This window comes from Myxocyprinus asiaticus, chromosome 18, assembly GCF_019703515.2.
Source record: "Myxocyprinus asiaticus isolate MX2 ecotype Aquarium Trade chromosome 18, UBuf_Myxa_2, whole genome shotgun sequence".
NCBI classification, from domain to species: Eukaryota; Metazoa; Chordata; class Actinopteri; order Cypriniformes; family Catostomidae; genus Myxocyprinus; species Myxocyprinus asiaticus.
In genome coordinates, this window is record NC_059361.1 from 38,559,882 (window position 1) to 38,585,315 (window position 25,434).

Sequence of the window (25,434 nt, forward strand, 5' to 3'; positions counted from 1 at the left end):
ACAACAAAATCCCAAAGCCTTATTTTGAATGATGGACCCAAGCCATATCTAGGGACCAGAATATAAAAAAGACTGGGTCGTTATGTCCTTTGACTTGGGCCAGTAAGCATCCACCAAACAATGTCCTTGGAACCACCCAGAACATCCCAGCAACTGAGCAGTGCCTTGGCAATCACCCATAACACTCAAGCATTATGGCAGCGAGTTTTGCACGAACAAGCACCACAAGCATTTTCTTCAGAAAATGTATAAATCTACTCTCATTTAATTTCTTGAACTGAGGTTGACAGCAGAGGACTCAGCAGGTTAGAGGTGACAGTGGCATTGTCTATCACTTAACATTGTGGCTAAACATAGTCCAAAGCCTTTTAAGTTAGGTATGGCATAAGTTCCTTTCTGCGAGAGGCATCCGTGAATGAGCATACAAAGACACTTACCTAAGAGAAAATCCCTATTGGAGATTTTAATTCTGCATAAGCAATTATGTGAGTGGTGCGTGGAAGAATCTGATTTGAAGCCTCATTCTATTTGTCTCATCATAGATTCAGAGTTTGCCACCTCCAATAGTTTCCCACATTCCATTTTTTTATTAATTGTAACCAGGAGCGTCACATAGTTGACCCATCACCTAGCCACAGCCATGTGTGACATGGGCGGACTGGGCAACCTGGTGGCCAAAACGACCTACCTGAAAGCACAAAGTGGAGATGACAAGGAGATGAGAAAATGAAGGCGTAGACTTTCCCTTACCAAACCAGAACAGTGTACAGTGACCCGTGTAAGTATTCCCAAGGATTTTAAGCAGATCTGCGAGGAGCAACCCATCGGGAAAACATGCTTCCGGCAATTCCTCTTAACCTCCGGTGCGGAATACATTGCCGCTGCTGAGTTCCTGGATGAGTTGAATGACTGGAATTTGGCGGAGGCAGGTGCGAAGGATAAAGCCAGGCAGAACATCATCAACAAATTCTGCAAAGCTGATTCCGAGAGTTTCTTGATCTTTCTGGCAGGGGACATGGCAGAGAAGTGTAAAGTGGTTTTGGAGAAGGACTTTGAAGAGGTGATGATGGGACAGGTGAAAAGTGCCACACAAGAGTTCCTGAAAGGAAAACCGTTCACCGAGTATTAGGCCAGCCCGTTCTTTGATAGATTTGTGCAGTGGAAGGAATTTGAGAAGCAGCCGATCTCTGATAAATACTTCTATGAGTTCAGGATTTTGGGGAAAGGAGGATTCGGAGAGGTGAGTGTTTGTACCATCCTCCTTGTGATGCCAATTTTTGGGCCCAGGAGAGAAATAAAAATATACAGTATATGTCTGGAGATGTGAACATGACACACCAATACTCCATTAATATAAGATATTTCCTCTTCTTGCCAGCTTCTATGATTGCTTATGACTTGTGTGTGCTTTGGTTGAATCCATTCTGTCAAGTTCAAAAGAGTAAAGAAAACACCATAAAACCACAGTTAAATTAATCGATACGACTCCTGCACTCGATTAAAAGTTTTCCAAAGTCATATGATCACTTTCTTTGATGAACCAAACTTAAATTAAGTTGTTAATCACTCTCAAATCAAATCATATTATTAAAGCACTTAAGTCAAATATAGTGGATACGCCGATAACATCAAACCTCATTGGTTCCCATTGGGTCTCGTGACCAAACGTCATGATGTCATGTAGTGGATGTATGAAGTCAGTTCCCCTTAAGTTCACACAGGTGTCCTAGCAGAGTAACCACACGTGTAGTTCATCACATTAACTATGGACATCTTCCACTAACATTTGACAAAATACACGTGTCCAAAATACAAAACATTTGCATTGTAGAAAATTTAGAAATGTTCAATAAATCTCAAATAATTGGAGTAATTAATGTGAGTTTGGCTCAGTCTAAAATAAATAAATCCCATCTCAAATTTATTGATTTAAAATTTTTTTCAAACAGTTACTTTTCCCTTTTTTCAATGTTCTTCTCTCTCTTTACAGGTGTGTGCAGTTCAGGTGAGAAACACAGGTCAGATGTATGCCTGCAAGAAACTGGACAAGAAATGTCTGAAGAAAAAAAGAGGGGAGAAGATGGCTTTGCTAGAGAAACAGATCTTGGAGAAGGTGAACAGCCTGTTTCTGGTGAGCCTGGCCTATGCGTTTCAAACAAAGACCTCACCTGACCTGTGTCTGGTCATAACTCTAATGAATGGAGGGGATCTGAAGTACCACATCAACCACACTGGGGAGCATGGCCTTGAAATGGAGCGCATTATCTACTACACGGCTCAGATCACCACTGGGATCCTGCATCTACATGCCATGAATATTGTGTACAGGGACATGAAGCCAGAGAATGTGCTGCTGGACAGTCAGGGCCAATGCAGGCTGTCGGACCTGGGTCTGGCCGTGGAGCTTCCAAACGGGAAAACTATCTGTCAAAAGGTGAGGACAGACAGGAAAAGCTTCAAGGAAGAAAAAATATTGTCCGTCTGCAAAATGCACTGTTTTAATGTTAGTGCTATTTTGGACATATTGGGGTGGTGTGGCTTAGTGGTTTGCACTCTAGGCTGGTAAGGCAAAGGTTATAGGTTTGAACCCTATAAGATGTGATCATTGAGCTTTCATCATTGTGCAACCATAATCCCCACCATAATTTACATTAGTGGCCAACAATTTTTTATTTCTTTTTTTTCCCCAATGACTTTCAATTCTTAATCTATATCCCCAATTTCCCTGAGTCTTAAATAGCCTCTGTGGTTACAGCCTGGCAAAGTACCAATTGTTATTTTTTGTACTACTAACAATACATCTCATCCTAAAGGACTTCATTTCACACTTAGTTTGGAAATTATGTACTTAGATTTTTAACAGATAACTAAGAAAATTCTGGTTGTAAATTTTACCACAAAATTTCAGTGTGCCTTGCAATAAACAGTCATTGTAAATGAAAAATAATAAATACATAAATACACTATGGCAATTCTATATCAAAACATGTGCCACAATTCTGCTTTAGGGTTGAATATTACAGGGTTGAAAATCAGTTTAAAAATGTCTAATAGCAGCTGTAGCTAGCAGACACATTTCATCACACCACATTATTTCAAGTCAACATTGATCACTATTATTTTCCCCCACAACAGTTACAATTGAGTTAAACTATTGAACTTGAAAATGCCAAAGTGTAAACATAATCAAATACTGTTAAATTACGGATAAAGAAACTTACTTCTTGCTTTTACTTGCTTGAACCGTACTGTAAAAAAATAAATAAAAAAATAAAATTACTTATGTCCCTTATGACTTATGTCACTCCCATAAATGTGATGCCTGTAAGATCAGACTAGGGCTGTCTATTTAACATGTTCAGTGTGATACATTACATAAAAAATAACGTGTTAAAAAATACTAACGCAAAATAATCATATCCCGGTCCGGAGTATGGACTACACCTACATATCATCGGAGCAATTCAAGCTTAAAAGTACCAACTGTTTTTAGCAGGGGGCAGTAAGCAAAACTCCATCTGTATAGGCAACACGCAGCTGTACAGACAACAAACCACACTTATGAGAATGCGTTCTTGGGGAGGTCACGTGACGCCATGCAAGGAGCAGACGTGTGAGCGACGAGCTCTGCGCACTTTGCTAAATATTTTATTATTTTCATGTTATAATCTGGTGAATTTTGATACACCCAGTTACACATTTGCTCTTTGATGCAAAACATGGCAAAGAAGTCAAAATCCTCGGGCTCTGGAGACATTAAAAGACACTTTCGTGTTCAGGATGAAAGCCCCGACAGGCCTACAGACCAGGGACTCGATTTGGGTGGCGCAGCGGGAGAGGTGATCCAGCGTCAGTTGTCCAACATGTCGGTGATGTTGACAAAGATTCTTGCTGACTTGGAGGATCTTGCTGTAATACGTCGATCGATTACGGCGATAGAAATAAAAATCTCTGAACTAGACACAAGAGTGTCAGATGTTGAGAGACGAATCAATTTTTTGGAATCTTCGGAGAGGGAATTAACCGCTAATCTGCCCGTGACTAAAGTTGATTTGGAACTTCTCCTTGAAAAGCTTGAAGATCTTGAGAATAGAAGCCGCAGGAATAACGTTCGAATTGTTGGAATTCCTGAGCATGAGGAGGGCAGAGATATGGTGAAATTCCTAGACGAGTTTTTCCCGAGTCTGCTCGACATAACAGGCCACAAGCTGGAAATCGAGCGAGCTCACAGAGTCCCAGCTCACAGATCTGCTGAGGAAGACATGCCCCGATCGATTCTGGCCAGATTTCTGAGATCATCCGATAAAGATCTTGTGTTGCGCCAGGCGAGGAGCAAAGGGAAGCTTTATGGAAGAACCATAATATTTTCTTGTTCCCGGACTTTGTGAGTTCGACAAGAGAGAAACACGATCGGTTCAAGGAATGTAAGAAACTCTTACATTGGCAAAAGATTACTTTTGCGCTGATGTTTCCGGTCAAACTGAGAATAGAAACGAAGGACGGTTGCAAAGTATTTACTTGTCCCAATCAGGCAATGTCTTTTATAGAATCAATGTCTGAGTAAACCATTGGGTGTTTCTCATATGAGTGGGTCGACTCGCTGTACTTACTCTTGAGGAAGCTGGGTGTCATTTTGGTTTCTTTTTTCTTAGCGGCTGGAGCTTGTTTTGTGAATAACACTTTTCCTTAAAGAAACTTTTGCATTGATGAAAGATTACATTTGCATTGAAGTTCCCAGCCAGTTTGAGAGTGGACACTATGGATGACCGCAAAATATCTACATGCTCACACTAAGGATGTCTTTTATAAAATTGACGGATTGTGTAAGTCATGGTATATACTTTTATGCGGCCTCCGAGTGAATTGACTCGACCATCCGGGGAATCGGGATGCCGGTTTTGTTTCTTTTTGCATTGGTTCCGCCTAGCAGCTGGAGCTTGTTCTATTGAATAACACTCCTTTGGAACAGCTGTGGATTAATCTGTTCGTTCTTCATGCTTATTCCCCCTGCTGGCTGTAGTTTGTTTTGTTAAGTTTTTTTACGGGACACTGGAATGATTACATCATCTGTTGAACTCATAACAGCTGGCTCTCTGAACATTCATCTGTCTGTCCAAGGAATCTGAACGGTTTTATATCAGCTGGAATTTGTTTTGTGGAAGATCACACCTTTGAGACAGTTCTGTGAATGAATCTACACATTCTTTGTGTTCATTCTTCCTTTTGGCTGGGTTTATTTGACAAAGTATTTTCTGTTATGTAATTTTGCCTCACAAATTTGTGAGGCAAAATTGTGCAATCCGATGGCAAAGTTGTCGTGGGGGCTCGTGGGCGTTCATGGACCTTTTGAGTTTAGAGGGACTGTCACTGGTTGGCGCTTTCGTGCGCGGGGTTAATGCGCATGTTTTTCTTTTTTCTGTTTGTTTTGTTCAGGGGAAAGTTCAGGGTTTGATTGTTTCACTAATGGGGAATGTGGTCTGTATAATTTTGTTTTTGACACACAGTTTATTTTTTCTTCTATATCAAAATGTCAAATGTTAATATGAGTGTACTATCTCTCTCCACATGGAATGTGAATGGGTTGGGGCACCCCATAAAAAGAAGGATGGTTATTTCTTTTCTTAAACATAGGAAATATGATATAGTGTTTCTTCAAGAAACACATCTCTCCCCGCAGGAAGCTGAAAAATTTGGGAAGATATGGGGTGGACATGATTATTTTAGTGCTGGCTCAAGTAAGAGCAAGAGAGTCATTATATTGGTAAATAAACATTTACAATTCAAATGTCTCAAACAGGTTAAAGATAAATTAGGGAGAGTCATTATTGTTTTAGCAGAATTTCAGGGGCAAAGGTTGATTTTGGCTAATATTTACGCACCTAACGCTGATGAGCAGGGCTTTTTTATAGATCTTGAAGGGATGCTGCAAACCGCTGGCACCCCTCATGATATAATATTGGGAGGAGACTTTAATCTTTTGATGGACTCAGTTCTTGATCATAGTGAAGCAAAAGTGTGTAAACCCCCTAGAGCAACATCGACGCTTCACAGGATGTGTAAAAATCTTTGTCTTTCGGATATTTGGAGACTTTTGAACCCATCTGGTAGGGACTATACATTTTTTTCATCAGTCCATAAGATTTATTCTAGAATAGATTTTTTTTTATATCCAAATCCCTCATTTCATCTGTTGTGGATTGCTCAATTGGAAATATCTTAGTCTCAGATCACGCCCTGGTGAGTTTAGAGGTGATGCCACATATAGAGAAAAAGAAATCATATAGTTGGTGCCTTAATGTGTCCCTTTTGCAAAATTCTGATTTCCAACAAATGTTAAAGACTGAAATCAATGTTTATATGGAGACCAACTGGTCCTCAGTATCCTCTGTGGGTGTGGCTTGGGAGGCACTTAAGGCAGTTCTTAGGGGTCTGATCATACAGTATGCCTCATTCATCAAAAAAATCCAAAGCCCAAGAACTCGTGGAGTTGGAAGGAAATATTAAAAGTGCAGAGGCAGAGCTGAAGAGCCGTATGTCACCTGATGGCCTCAGAGAATTGACCCGATTGAAATATAGACATAATACTATTTTGTCGTGGAAAGTGGAGTTTTGGTTATTCAGGGCAAGACAGTCATACTTTGAGTCGGGTGACAAAGCAGGGAAGCTTTTGGCTAGATATATAAAGCAGAGAGAGTCTCTTTCTATCATTCCCTCAGTGAAATCTGCTGGTGGTGAAATTTTTACCTCAGCCATTGATATTAATAATGCCTTTAAAGAATTCTATATTGATCTTTATAGTTCCACGTCTTCGTCTACTGATGAAGATATTAGAAACTTTGTGGAACCATTAGATCTTCCTAAACTGACGATTGAGCAAAAAAACTCTCTTGATTCTGAGATAACCTTGGAGGAGCTTGACGAGGTAATTAAGTCCCTACCTACAGGCAAGGCTCCGGGGCCAGATGGTTTTGCTGCAGAATTTTTTAGATCCTATGCTACAGAACAGGCTCCACTTTTGTTAGAAGTTTATACTGAATCATTAAAGAATGGAAAGCTTCCTCCAACCATGACACAAGCCCGGATCAGTCTGATTCTTAAAAAGGAGAAAGATCCAAGCGAGTGTAAAAGTTACCGTCCAATCTCTCTGATCCAACTAGATGTAAAAATATTGTCAAAAATTTTGGCTAACCGATTAAGTAAGGTTATGACATCTCTTATACATATAGATCAGGTGGGATTTATTTGGGGCCATAGCTCTTTTGATAGCATCAGGCGTTTCATCAATATCATGTGGTCAGTGGTGAATGATCAGTCTCCGGCCGCTGCCATCTCACTTGACGCTGAAAAGGCGTTTGATATGGTAGAATGGGATTATCTTTTTAAGATTTTGGAAATGTATGGGTTCGGGAGTACATTTATTGGCTAGATTAAGTTATTTTATAGACACCCTGTAGCAGCAGTACAAACAAATGGATTAATTTCAGATTATTTTACTCTGGATAGGGGCATTCGGCAGGGCTGCCCTCTTTCCCCTTTATTGTTCTGTCTTGCCCTGGAACCATTAGCAGCCGCGATAAGAAAGGAGGATGATTTTCCAGGGGTGATGGCGGGAGGTATGATGCATAAGCTTCTGCTTTACGCAGATTATATTTTATTATTTGTCTCTGAACCTACTAGATCTATGCCTTGCCTCCACAGAATTATTAATTCCTTTTCCAAGTTCTCAGGATACAAAGTTAATTGGTCTAAATCCGAAGCTTTGGCTCTGACAGCGTACTGTCCAGTGACGGCTTTCCAGCCGGGTGCCTTCCAATGGCCCAAACAGGGCATTAAGTATTTGGGGATTTTATTCCCAGCAAATTTGTCTGATTTAGTTCATGTTAATTTTGACCCTTTAATAAAAAGATTTTCGAGCGATGTGGGCAGGTGGGCTTCATTACGTTTATCGATGATTGGGAAGGTTAATGTTGTTAAAATGAACTGTATTCCAAAATGTAACTACCTGCTACAATCTCTCCCAATAGATGTCCCCCTCTCTTATTTCAAGCAATTTGATAACATAGCAAAGTCCTTCATTTGGAATGGTAAACGTCCCAGATTACACTTCAGTAAGTTACATGGACAAAGGTGGGCTAGGCCTACCCAAAATTCTGTTTTATTATTATGCATTCGGTCTCAGACATTTGGCTCATTGGTCGCTTCCACCTGAAAGAGCCCCTCCCTGGTTCTGCATTGAAAAAGAACTGCTTGCCCCTATTTTGCTATTGCAAAGCCTTTCCATCAAACTAACCAGAGAAGTTAAATCACACCCCGTCATTTCACATTTGCACTCAGTATGGACAAAAGTGTCCAGAGTGTTTAACTCAAATAATTATCTAAATGTTGCCTCGAGCATATGGCTAAACCCCAAACTATGCATTAATAAGTCTCCTTTTTGTTGGTCAGAGTGGATTGCGAGGGGGGTTAATACACTCGGTGATCTTTATGAGAGTGGTGTGATGAGATCCTTTGAAAATTTGGTTCAATATTTTGGGATCCCCAGATCTCAGTTTTTTAGGTATCTTCAGTTATGCCACTTGCTCTGTACTATTTTTGGGAGTAGAATACACCCCCCTTAAGCAGCAGATACTCTAGGAGAGGTGATTTCTGCTTTTGGAAAAGGTCATGAGACATCAGTGTATTACTCCCTGTTAATTCAGAGTCTGGGGGACGGAACTTCGACTTCTCTCAAGAGATTGTGGGAGAAAGATTTGAACTTGGTAATGGAGGAGGGAGTGTGGAATAGGATTCTAAAAAACATTAAGTCTACATCTAGAGATGCAAGGGTCCGTCTGATGCAATTTAAGATTTTGCATCGATTATATTGGACCCCCTCTAGATTGTATAGGCTGGGTTTAAAAAACACACCCACCTGTTGGCATTGCCAGTTGGAGGATGGAGATTTATTACATGCCTTCTGGCCTTGTTCGAGGATTCAGGAGTTTTGGTTGAGAGTCCAGAATTTTGTTTCCGAGGTCCTGGGCACTCAGGTTCTGTTTTGTCCCAGACTTTGTGTGTTGGGCGATGGGGCGGTTATGGATATAGCTGATGGGTATGTAAAGAGGTGGGTCCTCACCGGCGTGATGATCAGGAGACAGATAATTGTGAGGGGATGGAAGTCGACGGGCGCTCCCTCTTTTTATGAATGTTGCACCGAATTGGGCAAGGTAGCGTCATTTGAAGAGATGTCATATAGACGGCTTGGCAATTCGGCTGCATATGATAAGAAATGGGGCAGGTTTTTGGCCTTTTTGGGGGGTGCTCGGTGACGGGCTGTGGAGAGAGACATTTTGTTTGGTTTGGATATATATTTGTTAAATTAGATTGTTTTTTATATATATATTTATTCTTAAGTGTTTCCTTTTAAATGTTTTTTTTTTCTGTATATATACGTGTGGTTATTTTCATTTTGTGTCAGACCACTGGTTGTGTGTAGTGGGGGGGGGGGGGTGTTCAGGGGAAGGGACATATAATTTAATAAATTGATTCAGTGTGTGTATGCTCTGTTTGTGTTATCCTGTTTATTTGAATCAATAAAAATCTTAATGAGAAAGAGAATGCATTCTTGCGTTTAAACACAGCTCGATGCAGCACAATTCCAAATGAAAGTCCCTTTCAAGGGTCGGGTCTAGAAGATAACCTCACGGTTACCTAAAGTTTCTTGAGAGCCACATGCAACATTCACACACTGTGTTTATTTGGAGTCCTACAGAAACCCTTAACCTTAACCTAACACTACCCCAAAACCTAACCCTAACCTTAACCCTACCACTAAATCTAACCCTAAACCTAACCTTAGTAACAGCAAATGAGACTCTCATGAGACTTAGGCTGCAGGGGTGTTACCTTTTCAAGGCAAGTCAGTTCACTTGGCCGCCATCTTGGGAATGCTCCTGGCAGCTATTTTCTATGGATACAAGTGGCATAAATGTACAGCTCCTATCTACTTGAATGGAGAAAGACTGGAATGGTTGGTCAAAATACGATCAAATAACATATTTCAAAGCAGTAAAATCTGACAATATGGTATCATAAATTGTGCTTGTTTAGCTCAGATCACAATAAAAAATTATATTTTTCAGGCTGGTCCAGGTAATGTGCATGAACGTTTTTGAGTTGACTGACAGGCAATGTCTGTATTTAAAGGTGATTGGCTCTTTTACCTGTAAGCCGGGACTTCCTTTTCTATATCCGCCATATAGGGCGTTCTAATTTCTCCCATTTTAATATAAGTGGTCCGTCTTGGGCTAAACAGTCTTTGTTCCAAATGCTGGGACCTCGAGACATGTTTTTCTAAGTTTCAAACTACGTTTAACTTGACACAACGACCTAAAAATGCGGTGTTTCTCAGAAAATGCATAAACATTAGATAATAAACTACATAAACAGTAAAAGCATTACCAAAGCATAATTTAGGTAGAATTTGATTTTTGTATTATTATTATTCTAAATAACCCATTAAAATGTAATGGTAATGTATGGGGGCGCACATGGCACACAAATGGCACAATTTCTATAGAATGACCCAAATATTGAGTTCCAACACTGAACTTGTTTTTTCAAGTGACTTCAGCACAAAATAAGAGAAATGTTTTACTCTACCAAGAAAAATTGGGCTATTGCATTATTAATCTGGCCTAACATTTCAGACAGCCAGGGGTACCACAAAATCTTGAGTAAGATTTCTGATCACAGTATTACACAAAGCTGTCATTGAAGGCACAGCATGCATTTACTCAAGAGAGTAGGGAGCCTTAGGGGTTTCATTAGTCCCTGGAGCTGCATACTGGTGACATGGAAAGAGGCAGATTTTGTGTTTGACTTTTTGTAGAAATCTCCACTAAAATGGCCTTATATTGAGGATAAAGAAAACTGTGTCCTTGACTTGTAAGAATCTCCTCTAAAATGGGCTTTTATTGGGGATAAAGAAGGTCACAGTGAGTTCCATGTTAGATTTGATGGAAACTGCTTTTCCAGAGTGCTGTCTATTTCAGGTGGCACAAAGAAGGTTGATAGTTTTCACAAAATCATTTTTCTCATAACCTCTCTTTCTCTCCCATACCCTCTGGCCTGTCATGTTGTCTTTTCCATCTTAGGCTGGCACTAAAGGTTACATGGCGCCAGAAATTCTGAAGCAGGAACCATATCATATGTCAGTGGACTGGTGGGCACTGGGTTGTAGTATCTATGAAATGGTGGCAAGTTGTTTGCCCTTTAAAGAGCACAAAGAGAAAATCCAGAAAGAAGAGGTAACTAGGAGAACTCTAGAAGATGAGTGCAAATTTCAACACATAGGTTTTGACGCTCCCACCAAGGACATCATCAGTCTTTTTCTGAAAAAGAACATTGAAGACCATCTTGGCTGCAAGTAAGTGATAGTGTTTCTGTGGTTCTGTGCAAAAAACGAGTGAGCTGCCTAATTAGAGTGCATTATAAGCCATCATAGGCACACTCCTGACGTGAAGTCTGCTCCAAAAGGTTAATAATGTTACCTCCTAAAGGCTAGGGTATACTTAGTTTTTCCATGTGCCATTATGTTTAGTTCAATCAAGACTTTTAAAGTTTACTCTTTTGACCACAAGCCTCTATGGATGCTTTTGATGCATGCGTACTACCACTGCTTTATGACTTCATATTACAATACAGTCAACTCCAGGTGTATGCGCCGATGATGCACACAGTTGCGGACATTGAACGTCGGACGTCTGGTAAAATTGGGCTGCATGTGGACAATCAGTGTGGCCTGTGCTGATGACGAAATTTCCATTATGTGCACTATGCACGAGCCGTACACAGAAAATCTAAGTATACTCTGGCCATCAGATACCTTGCATTAGCCAAATTCCAAGGCAGCATTGCATATATCCTTCAAGGAGAAGGCAATACCAGATTGTATTGCGGCGAGTGCATAAAAAAAAATTGATTCACAAAGTCAGACAAGACGAGTAAAATTATGATGTTGTTCAATACTGTACGTATAGATGCAAAATGTTAAGAGTTATTAAAAAAGAATTACATTACCCATAGTTCTGTCAATCGATTACAATTTTGTATTGAATTAATTACATGATATGCTGATTATATAATCAAATTAATCCCAATTAATTGCATATATTAATATTTGCAGAGAAAGTCCCCCCAAATAACAATAATTCAATAAAAATAATTCATTGATTAGACGAAACAAAAAGTGGCTTTAGAAGGAACTATATTATTTATTTCCAAATCGATGAACACAAGACTTACACAATGGCCTACAGTCCACAGCAATCTATTTTGCAACTGAGTTTGTAAATCTGTCCAAGTTAGACTTATTATAAGGGCTTTTCTAAGGACCCGTCTATATACACGTGTCAGACATGCGTTATGCTTCGCGTAATCAACACAGCGTTTTTAGGAAGCCATGTCAAGTTGAACGTAGCTTGAAATTTAGAAAAAAACATCTCAAGGAAAAACCATCTCATCCTTTGCTGTAAGTGTGGTTTGTTACCTGTATAGCTCTACGTTGCCTATACAGCTGAAGTTGCACTTACTGCCCCCTGCTGACTGGGACACACAAAAACATGAAGATGGTACCTCAAGCTTGAATTGCTCCGATGGTAGAAATATTTTTCTTATTATGGTCTGGAGGCAAGATTAATTGCATTAATGTTTTAACGCATTACTTAATATGATTAATCACACTGTATTGACACGTTAAATCGTCTGCCCTAATTAACAAATTATGCTGTGAATAGAGTATCACAGCATTAGCTTAGCAACTTGCTAATGCTAAAATATATTGGAAACAATTGTGCACTGAGACTTCTGTACACTTCGTGTAAGAGTGCTTTATTATGTATGATATACAAGTTGATGCCTATGTAGAGTGTTCTAAATCAGCCACTTATGAGGATCCATTTCGGTTAGGATGCTGGAAGAAGGGAGCTGTAGGCAACAGACAGCAAATCAGCTTATAAGGTTTTGCAACAGAGCTTCTGTCTTCCATGGAAAGAGGACAAACTTTTTCCACTCTTGTTCATTATTTGGACATGGTCAGTCCAGCTCTGCCCTCTGCCTGCCAACTTAGATGCAGAAGATTTACTCTGTCAGCATAAGTCAGTGTGGCAGCAATTCCAAGAAAAGGTCTGGTGAGCTCAGTCTCTGTAAGAGCATTGGCAGTGGGGTTTGGAACTTCAGCAGTGGGTTTGGATGGAGTAAAAGCATGAATGTGAACCATATTAGCTTTAAGTCTTTTAATTCTGTTGGTGAAGACACCTAGAGATTCAATAGCAGATTTGTTGCATAGGTATATGTTTAAATTCCCAAAGTCACTTGCTGTGGTCTGCGCTGCACTGTCTATTTTTTGCTCAGCATTATCAAGCGGTTTATGACGCATCCAGGATGAGGATGCACGAAAGACGTGCTGGGCTGTACAAATTAGTGATGGGTCTTTTTTTATTCTTTATTTTTTATTTTTAATTTTTTTTAATTTTTTTATGAATCTTTTATTTGACTCTGGAATAACGAGTAGTATCAGAGAGTGATTCGTTCATTTTTCCGTGGCCGAGCATGTGCAAAATTTGTAGTTCTTGTTTCATTTGACACGTGACAGCCGCACAGGAACGTGACCTCTGTACGGGAAACAAAAATGATTAGTTCACCTCCCGAGTCTTTCGTTCATTTGACTCAGCTACATAGCTACCCATTGGCTCTGTACAGGAAACAGAAATTTGTTCATACTACCAATCTTCCTTTACTAAAAGCGGTTAGTTAAGGTCCAAAAGAGAGGGGAAGCTCGCACACAATGTGTAGAAAAAGTCTTACAATTTTTTAGTTAATTGAGAGGCCAAAAAGTGCAAAAAGTGCTCAGTGCAAAGACAAAACGTTTCGATTTACATCATCATCAGTGTCCCGTTAACAATAGCACACCTAATTCCGTTTATAAAGAGGGAGTATTTACCATATTTGTCCTAATAGAATAGACTGAAAAATATTATTATATATTATATATTATTATTATATTATTATATCACAACCATATAACAATAATGTTCATTATTCAAAGAAGAATTGTTGTATGCACACAAATCAGTGAGGAATTATATTCTGTGTCATATATACATTATATTTCGAGAAATGTAAATTATGCCAATACAAATGTTGATCATGCATAATTCAAAAACATGGGCATAGTACAACAATCACCCAATATTCAAAAATGTCTACACGTATTTCCAAAATTAAACTGTACATGTTATATTTGCAATTATACCATGATTAAAATCATAAGCATGTGCAAATAGAGATGCGTCATAATAATCCTATAGAAAACAGCTGAGGGACAAAACTTCATTCATTGGGGATGTAAAGATTTTAAGTGAAATATTCATCTGGATTCTTTCTGTAGGAGTATCCGTTCTATATTGTATTACTATACTATATTATGAGAAAATGTTTTAAGACTTTTTCTACACATTGTGTGCGAGCTTCCCCTCTCTTTTGGACCTTAGTATGTTTTTTTGAGCTTACGCACCAAAGCTACTTGGAAATATAAGCCCTTTCAGTATTTGGCGTGGACGTCTACAGCTTTTGTTCTGCTGTTGGTTTACTGCCCTTACAGTTACACAGCATTTCTGGTCTCAAATTTGAGCTTCTTTATTTCTTGCAATATATAATTTTGTAAATATTCCTGTCATTATGGTTCTTTTCCATAACATTGAATCTGGTAATTAACAGTTAGTTAATGTTTTAAACTTTATCAGTATGATGGGAAAAATCACATTCATAAAGAAAGATGCCTTAAATTCAAGCCGCCTAAACTGTTTATAATGGATTTACAATATTTATCTTCTCTTCAGAAAATATCATAGACTACAAAAGCTATAAGGAAACCACATATTATTGACTTGACTATTGAATTGACTTTGGATAAATTTGAATGTATTTTTCCTTCATGATGCATCCCCTTGTTGTATGATTATGTCCTTCTTATGTCCTTTGTGTGAACTGTAGAACCAAATCAACATTTCCTTTTGAAATTACTGATAGTCATCTAAGACCATTTTACTTTAATTTTACACTTGGCAGAAAATATCTTGTAAACACTTCCATTAAAATAATTCATCATGACAATTCATATGATTTTAAAATGTAATTTATTGTCACAATTATATGTATTGATCAACAATTGCAAAACACATAACTGTAAGCTGTAAAGAGAAAAATTTATGAAATAAAAAGTAATTGTCACTCATGAATGAATCATTTGTCCTCCTGTACCTAGTAGCTGTCAAGTGGCAAATGAAAAAAGACTCAGAGACCAAAGATCTGAAGACCCAGTTGGGAGGTGAATTAATCCTTTCTGTTTTCTGTAAAAAGTCTAAAGGTACCTACAGTATGCTGCTGTCACGTGTCAAATGATCTGATCTTTTCATCACTAGTGCAATTGAGAAAGCGTATTTAGCACTTAAAATAAAAAGCACTTTTGGAATAAACCACTGAACATCTTAAGGGGGAGATTAGATCATCTCTTATCATCATGTCTCAGTGCAGTCTTCATTTTAGCTTACTTGCACGAAGTGGCCATAGAAAATTACAAAACCATGTGGGAAAATGTCTGAGGTTCTCCTGGGCCCACTTTAAACTGCCTGCTGTAAGCCGGCTAGATGGACTGGATTGTACTTCTGCTTAAACTTAAAAACAAAAAAAAATGATTTCCAAGAAATTTTAGGAGACAAAAATCTCAACAGAAAACATGAGATGTGGAAAATTAGATGTGTATATAGGAGCTTTATACAGCTTTATACAGTGCATGCCATTGAAAAGACAGTAAGTCTATCCCTCACAGCCTCGTTTCCATTCACGTTAAACATCAAAAATGGTGCTGCTGTAAATAAGGTCTGTAGTGTAAGCCAGTAGCATTCGAGTGCGGGCTGTAAAGGAATATATCATTGGTTTTACCCACTGAATGAATATGCCCCTTTAATGAACGAGCGAGGATCAGGATCTGTTGACCGACTGAAGGAGAGGAGGAGGTTGTGTTGCTCGTTTACTTCGGTAATCTCATTCACCAAGGAGAGAAAGGGGCTGGATGAATTTTGAGTAAACATGACTAATGACATTACAATGAAATCAAGAATTCAGAATTAAATCACTTATAATTATTTTTAGGCTAATATTGTTTTCTTTTTGTATAGTCATGCACAGCAGTTCACAAAATTATAGATATGCTTTGTTTTAATTCGTGAGGCTTATGATGTTTAAATACTGCTGAATTAGTAGATTTGTAGAAATGATCATTTTAATAAAGTATAATTAGACTTGTTTCGGTTGCGATGAGAACGATGCTTTATCGGTGCTTTATAAATGGTTTGATGATTAACTCAACACCTGAACCGAAAGTGTCATAGAAGCACCACAAATGACATGGTTGCTTCATAAATAGTTTTTTCATGTCGCATTTGCTTTTTATGACACTATCAGTTAGGTTTAAGTTTAAGGTATAGGGTAGGGAGGTAGGATTTGTTGATTTAAAACCTGATAAAGCATTAATATTAAAAAGCTTATCTGTTTGGGGGAATATTTAACTCACTTATAGCATAACACAGTGGGCATTTCACCTCAAATCTGTCATGATATGTGTTATGAACCACGTAATATAATTTAAAAACCATGTTGCCACAGTCATGTAATGTTCATGAGATCATGCAGGCTGTTTTATATAATTTTATTGTAGTCATGCTGTACAATTGTACTTATATGCCATGTTTGCTAACTGTAAACTGTTTTTGTCCTCAGGGGGGATGACCCGCGAAAACACGAGTTCTTTAAATCCATCAACTTCCCTCGACTGGAGGCAGGGCTCATTGCACCTCCATGGGTGCCCAAACCCAACGTTGTGTACCATAAAGATACAGGCGACATCAAAGAATTCTCAGAGGTCAAAGGGGTTGAATTTGATGCCAATGATGAGAAGTTTTTTAAGGAATTCAGCACAGGGGCAGTGCCAATTCCATGGCAACAGGAGATGATTGACAGCGGACTCTTTGATGAGCTAAATGACCCATACAGGAAGGAATCAACAAGAGGACTTGAGGATGATGAGAAACAATCCAAGTCTTGCACTATTTTGTGAGAGAATGAGAAAATATTATATGGCTTCCAGTCCATTCTGGCTTGTAGCATTGAGGCCATCTATATGCTAGTGTACTGCTAAACGTTGACAAAATAAACTTTTAGCAGACAAAACATTTAAATCTTATGCCCTACAAAGCCAAAAGAAAAAAAAAAAATCTACATCTGAGCATAGTTGATCCAAACCCGTCTGTCACAGAAGAGATCATAGTCTAAGAAGCCTGGTTTCGGACATTTTGACAAAATGTTTTGACTTTGGATGATAAAAAATGTTGTCCAATAAAATGCTCTCTAGAATGACAATTATTAATTTATAAAAATGATATCGCCAAAGGGCATCTCTTAAAACAAATATTTAACTCTTTAATACCTGTGTTAATTACTGTGTTCTAAAGTTCACTTTTAGTAATAAACTGGTTATAATAAACTGTATTGGACTCAAGTTAACTGGTCAGAACATTTCTTACCACTGGGTGGCAGTGCCAACATGCTTGGCAAACAGACACCGCCTCAAATTCTCCTCAAGGTGTAGATTCCAGTAACTGCTATTATATGACTGACTAGCAGAGATCGCTGTTCACAACTGAGATATGCCTACTGCTTTCATTAGATGGGTGGACAACTCGATGAATAACTGTACTGATGAAGTGATGCTAAAGATCATTTATACATTTCAAAAGAATAAAAATTTTATGCAAGCCATTATTATTTTTTAGCCATGTTCATAAGTAGATTAGTACAAATCCTGTTCTTGTCACAGGGAAATTATTAATGAAATATGATGAAGGATGGGGTCAGGCACAGCATGACAGTGTGCAGATATTTGCCCTTCTAAACCACGTCCCTGATTGACTCCTCAGCTGTGTGATAAACAGGCTCTCCTGAGGCAGGTGGAAAGCTTTAGGTACGGCCCACCTGGATGAACTTTCAGGCCCGCTCCACTGCACCCCACACCACATGCTCTGGTGTTTTGACCTGGGCTAGTGGGTAACGACTAAAATAGATGCGGTTTAATCAGGGAAACAAGCCCCCGTTTGTTTGTATTATGCGGCAAAGTTTGACGTTATTAAACAGAAATATTTTTGTGCTTTGCTCCATCACCCCCACAGACTGTTTCATTAACAGAATGTGTGCATAATCTTTGTGTGCTCTTGCTTTTTTTAGTATTTTAAATAAATGTTCATGGTTCAATAGAAGGTGCGGTAAGTTTTATTCAATTACCGCAGAAAATAATTTTGACTCGTCCCTCCTTTTGAAAACAAGCAAAAAGTGTGTTTACAGAAACGCACGTACCATGGATGTCTAAGACATAGTACTGGGGTAAACATCAAAATACTCACTGAGTGCATCTCAATCAGTTCCCTAGTTCAGTCAGGGCACTGGTCAAGGAGTCTGCCATTTCTAGGGCTGTCCTAATCATTCCAGTACACTGAACATTTGCTCTCCAATAATTCCGAGAATGCACCGTACATATCAGGGAGCATCATTGCTCACTATGTTCCCTTATCGGATATGTCATCAGGTCTTCTGAAGTCTGTCAATATGTTAGAGGACGAGTGCAAATAAATGTATGATTTCAAAGCCATATTTTTTAAAAATTTATAATATTGTTAGGTTATGACACATGCTCTGTTTTTGATGCTGAAAAGCTAATTCATGAGTTCATGACCTCAAGACTAGATTATTGTAATGCACTACTGGGTGGATGTCCTGCAGGTTTCATTAATAAGCTTCAGCTGGTTCAAAATGCAGCAGCTAGAGTACTGACTAGAAGCAAGAAATATGATCATATCCGCCCAATTTTATCGTCGCAACATTGGCTACCTGTTAAATTTCATATTCATTTTAAAATTCTGCTAATACAAACAGAGCTTTGAATGGTCTAGCTCCTCAGAACTTCATGCTTCACTATGTAACTTTTGGCCCTCTATTGGTTAAAAAATAAAACTGCATGCGTCTGGCGGAGGAACATTGTTTTGGTAATGACACAAGTTGTGCTTCGGCTCTGCTCCTCTGTGCGGATGAATGTGGTTTGAGGCACCGGTGTACACATGGGTACAGGACATCTTATCAGAGCAAATGGACAAATAAATAACGAAAGAAAGGAAAAGACGGATATCCGAAAACATGTCATCTGAGCAGGTAAATGCCATATCTTATGCTGTTGTTTTGACTTATTGGAAACTTTGATGTTTTGAAATAAATGATGTTACCAAAGTTAGGCAACGTTCATTAACATTAGACATAACAATTGCTAGACTGATAAGGTCAAACGTTGTAAAGTTTTTATAACTGCAGGATATTCTGGCCAAATAGACCATGGTAGTTACTAATTTATAGATTGTCATTGTTACCGACCAGTGGTCAACATCATTTCAAGACTCACATGTCCTTGGCAAGCCTAGGACTAAAGGATTTATTTATATAAATTATTGCCGTTATAAAGAAAAATACACACGTGTGCTAGCAAGTGAAACGTTCTGCACCGATTGCAGTATAATGATTGTATTTCACTACACACACACACACAGACGTGTGATTACACAACTATATATAAACCAGATCAATAAAATATGTTACCTGTTGAGTAAGAAAAAAGCCATCTCTGGGTCGCTTTTAAATTCTTTCAGATCTCGGAGTTGTCGCCACCTCTGAAAAGCCAAGCCGATGTTGATTCGGGTTTTATTACAGACTTTCCCTTTTTGCTTGTAGGTTTCTTTGTTTCACAACCGGTGATTCCCCGGAGATTTGCCATTTTTAATGATCCATGGTAAGTTTTTCTCATTCGTTGTGACAACAAACTTTCAGCTTCATGCTACTCCCACACCATACACGTGCTACAGTAGCCAGAGCTTATTTTCTCTGTGTACGGATATGACGTGAACACGCACGGGCAAATGACGTATGTATGCAATTTCTTGCGAAATCCATCCTGACAGCTCTAAAATATAAATAATTATTATAGTTTTATCAAAGTGTATTTGGGTAAAGACATGGTTTGGAAGATGGATTTTTGTTGCACTCTCTCATTAATAACATTTTGTTATTTTTTAACAAAAAAGAATCTGCATAGTGTAGCTTTAGCAAATTTTTATCACGCTATAATCCATAATGTTCACTACGTTGCAAAATTCTGGCCTGTTAATAATACCTAGAATATCAAAATTCACAAAAGGAGGTAGATTCATTTCCTATTTTGCTCCTAAACTATGAAATATCCTCCGAAGCATTGTTCAGGACTATCCTGTATTCAAATACAGTCTAGACTATAGACTCATCTCTTCAGCCAAACATGTACCTAATTTATTCCTCAACCCGTGGTCTGTGAAAACACTTCTCATATTCTATAACTCTGCTTTAAAATGAATGTCATCTACACTAATATAATAAAAAACCATTCCCTGTCTTATCCTCCGGATGCACATCCCCTGGTTACCGGAGCCTGCAGATCCAGCTCCGGACCAGCATGATGTCCCACTCCCACCACTATGTGTCGTTGAGTGATAACTACTAACTGCAGCCTGTGCCAACCTGACAGCAAGCCGCTCTTCAATGATCACTGTCTGCATCACTTCAACCTATTACGATGGACTTCACAGAGGATGAACTACTCCCAACTTCAGCCGTATAATAAGGGATACTTCACTGGTCCACTGCCTGCACCTCGGATTTAAGATCGACTTCACCAAAAATGAACTGCCACAAGCTTCCAGCCAGACTACAAGGCACATCTCACTGACCTCTGCCTGCATCATCTTGGTCTTGGATGGACTACACTCTCTTTAAATGGAATACATGCTAACTAAAGCCTTCATTAGCCAAATAAATAGGACAATACTGTACATCTACGTGCACTTCCGCAGTCAATTTGGGATGGACTTTAAAGACAATTAATAATTAATCTTCAAAAATTCAATCAGTATCCTTTAGTTTTAAACATTGCCCACCAAAATCTACTAAGTCTACTTAATTAATACATGACTTGTACTACACATACTGTAGGTTAGGGAGGTAGGTTTTGTTGATTTAAAACTGAATACAGCATTAAAGGATTAATTCACCCAAAAATGAAAATTCTCTCATGCTTTACTTAACTTTAAGCCTTCCCAGATGTCTTTCATTCTTCAGCAGAACTGAAATGAAGATTTTTATAAGCACATTTCAGCTCTGTTTGTCCGTACAATGAAAGCAAATGGGTTCCATGATGCTGCTGGCTGTTTGATGGTCCAAAAGTCATATTTAGGCAGCATAAAAGTACTCCACATGACTCCAGTCGATCAATGAATGTCTTCTGAAGGAAATCGATAAGTTTGTGTAAGAAACAAATCGCTAATTAAAAAGTTTTTACGTTTAAATCGTTGCTTCCGCCCACCGCTATATTTCTGTTTGAAATTACCTAACTCTCGCGTGATGTTCCTTCCTCTGTTGTATACAAAGCACACATTTCCGACTTCTCGCGTGAGCACGCCATTGCGCTTACGTCACGTGACTGCTACATGATGGATTAACTTTAAGTTAATAAAGTTTTAATTATGTATTTATTTTTTACACAAACCTATCGGTTAGCTTCAGAAGATATTCACTGATCGACTGGAGTTGTTTGGATTACTTTTATGCTGCCTAAATATGCCTTTTGGACCATCAAACAGCCAGCGTCATGGTACCCATTTTCTTTCATTGTATGGACAAACAGAGCTGAAATGTGCTTATAAAAATCTTCATTTCAGTTCTGCTGAAGAAGAAAAGTCATACACATCTGGGATGGCTTAAAGGTGAGTAAGTCATGTGAGAATTATATTTTTTGGGTGAGCTAATCCTTTAACCTTCAAACCTTCAAAACATCATCTGATTTTCATCAAATTTGCTTTTTATGACACTGTCTGTATGATGTGTGGGTGAGAAACAGATCTATAATTAAGTCCTTTTTTACTATAAATCCTTACTTTTACTTCCACATTCTTCTTTTGTTTTTGGCAATTTGCATTATTTGTGCATATCGCCACCTACTGGGCAGGGAGTAGAATTTGTAGTAAAAAAAGTTGATTGAGCTTAACTTGTATTGCACCTGAATATTCCATTAAATATTGATCTGTTTCTCACCCACACCTATCATATCACTTCTGAAGCCATGTATTTAACCACTGGAGTCATATGGATTACTTTTATGCTGCCTTTATATGCTTTTTGGACCTTCAAATTTCTGGCCACCACTCACTTGCATTTTATGGACCTTAAGAACTAAAATCTTCTTCTAAAAATCTTAATTTGTGTTCAGCAGAAGAAAGAAAGTCATAAACATCTGGGATGGCATGAGGGTGAGTAAATAATGAGAGAATTTTCATTTTTGGGTGAACTATCCCTTTAAAGTCAACATAAAACAATGTTCACAACCCATTTTACTTTTGTGATCGTACATTTTTCTAAGATAAAATGTAGGGCGGGACTTTCATCCATTGGGAGGTTATCAAATTATGAAAGGTGAGCTTTACACACCAGAATGGAGCCAGGTGGTTGGAAGGGAGGGGTTGAAAAGTGAGACAGAGCTAGTGCATGTAATTACATTTTGATAAAGTATTACAAAAACAAACATTTTGATATTTGGAATAAAGTGCACCACATTTTTCTCCATATAAATCCATTGCAAGTGCATTACTGTAAGTGAGCTTTGGGTTTGTTTTTAAAAACTGACGGATGAATCAAAATTATTTTCAACAGCATGCCACAGATGCTACCTCCAGAGTTCAACTTGTTTTTAAGCCTAGAACATTCCTTTAACTAATCTGGGTGTTTGAACTTTGCTGAAATTGTGCAATTGTATCCGGTAGTTTGATATTGTAACAGCTAAAAAAGCTTTGCTAGCAACAAAACCTTTTGTCCATAGTGTTTTCTAGTGTTTTACAACAGGTTATGGATTAATATGCCAGAGTTTGAATCTCCTGTTATTGAACTGGCAGAGACACAAGAATGCTTTATATGAATGGGGAGACTCTCTCCAGGGATTATTCACATATGCTACATCTCCAGAGGACTTTATTGTGGTGTCAGCACCTCTTACAAATGATCTTGTCTAGTCTAATGCTTGATGAAAGGGAGGTTAAAGCAACAGATCTTGCCTTTGAATACAATAGGCATACTTGTGTAATCGGATGCACATAGAGAATTTGCTTGTGTTGGACTAATTTGCTGTTCTAAAGTGTTTAGTGGTGAATTTTAAGCTGTGTTTTATCCAAACCGCCATGTGAAGGCCCCCTCTTGGTATCTTCTTTTACATTGAAATTATGAGGTTCAGATTTCACTGCAGCGGCACAGCCAGTGCTCTCTAATCTCATTTAACAAGCTGACATATGGCTGCAAACACAGAACTCAAATGAAACCCTCCACCGCAGCCTTCTGCTTGACACTTTAACAGACAGCGGCCGGACCTACGTTTAACATTACAGAACGGTTAATCTCATTTTGACTGTTGTAGTACATATGCATGGACATGCACGCATGTTTAGACACGTTTGCATTTGAGAATTAATCAGTGTTAATGTGGGGTGCCACTGAATTAGTACAGTGCATGTTTTACTGTTTACTTAGTTAATACATTTACTGTAATACTTCTGCATATTTATACAGTGGATTTCCTTTGGATATACAGTACCAGACAAAAGTTTAGACTCACTTATTAAAAGCATCACTATTACTGTTGATCATACTTAAGAGTTAGGGCAGGGGTGGGGAACGTCCAGCCTCCGGGCCATATGTGGCCCGCAAGAGGGTTTGATCTGGCCCAAGAGTCTACAAAAAAAATCTCTACACAGCAATTACTTTTCCTGCGATAAAATAAAATGAAATAAAATAAAATAGTAGCATCAGGTTTCCGGGTGGTGTCTTCAGACTGTATGCCTGTCCGGGTCACAGTCAGGATGAACGCAACAGGCACGTAGCGGTTAGGTGTCATATCGCTGAAATGCATCATGGCGACTGTCAAGAAAAGAAAAGTAGATGCAGAATGTTGCACTTTTCAAGAAAAATAGATAAATGATTATTTTTTCATTGAAGTGGAAAGCCAGTGTGCCTAGTTTGTGGGGATGCGCTTGCAGTGATGAAAAAGGCCAATCTCGAGCGTCATTACAGCTCGAGACATGCTAAACTGGATGAGCTGCAAGGACAAATGTGCATGGATAATGTTAATACTCTTCGGCGGATTTTGGGTGCCCAACAAGCAGTTTTCACAAGACCAAATTCTGACAGAGACAATATCATACACACAAGATTTGTGGTGAGTGAACTAATGGCTAAGAAGCTGAAACCTCATTCAGAAGGAGAGTTTGTGAAAGAGTGCCTTGTTGCCGCTGCGGAGCTGCTAGCACCAGACAAAATAAAACTGTTCCAAAGTGTCAGTTTGTCTCGAAGAACCGTTGCAGAACGAATTACTGATATGGCACAAGACATTGAAACAACACTGAAGGACACGGCAAGAAATTTCCAGTATTTCTCTCTGGCCTGCGATGAAACAACAGACATAACAAATACCGCCCAATTAGCCAACTTTTGTGCATGGAATCACTGCTGAATTTGATACGAGGGAGGAATTGCTGTCTTTGCAAGCCATGCATGGCACTACCAAAGGTGAGGATTTGTTTGAGCAAGTTTTTTTGGTGATGAACATATTTGAACTACCATTTGAAAAGTTAAGTGGCCTTGCCACAGATGGAGCCCCAGCCACACTTGGCCCGCAAAAGGGATTAACTGCATTGGTCAAAAAAGAAATGAATCGTCTCAGTCTCGATCCAAGTGATTTATTTGTATGCCACTGTATCATACATCAAGAGAGTCTGTGTGCACATTCCCTGAAGCTCAACAATGTAATGACAACTGTCATTTCCACCATTAATTTCATCAAAAGCAGAGGGATAAACAGCCGCCAGTTCAAAGAGTTACTGAGTGTGCTTGAGTCTGAGTACGGAGATCTGGTTTACCATTGTGGGGTGCGATGGCTGAGTCAAGCAGATATGCTCACATGGTTTTACAAACTGAGGGAAGAAGTAAAAAATTAATGGAGATCAAGGGAAAACCTGTCGTGGAACTCAGTGATGGCAAGTGGCTGTGTGATTTGGCCTTTATGGTGGACATAACCAAGTACCTGTCAGAGCTGAACGTCAAGCTCCAAGCTTCTCAGATCTCTGCTTTCAAATGTGAAATCATTTGAAGTGAAATTAAAGCTGTGGAAATTGCAACTGGAAAAGGGTAACACTGTCCGTTTTCCTATTCTGCAAGAACAAAAGCCTGCTA

General features: G+C 38.8%; 1 pseudogene; it reads left to right on the forward strand.

Annotated features, from left to right (window-relative positions):
• Positions 1-640: 640 nt before the first annotated feature.
• LOC127455680 (rhodopsin kinase grk7-b-like) lies at positions 641-17,155 on the forward strand (annotated as a pseudogene).
• The last annotated feature ends 8,279 nt before the right edge of the window (positions 17,156-25,434 follow it).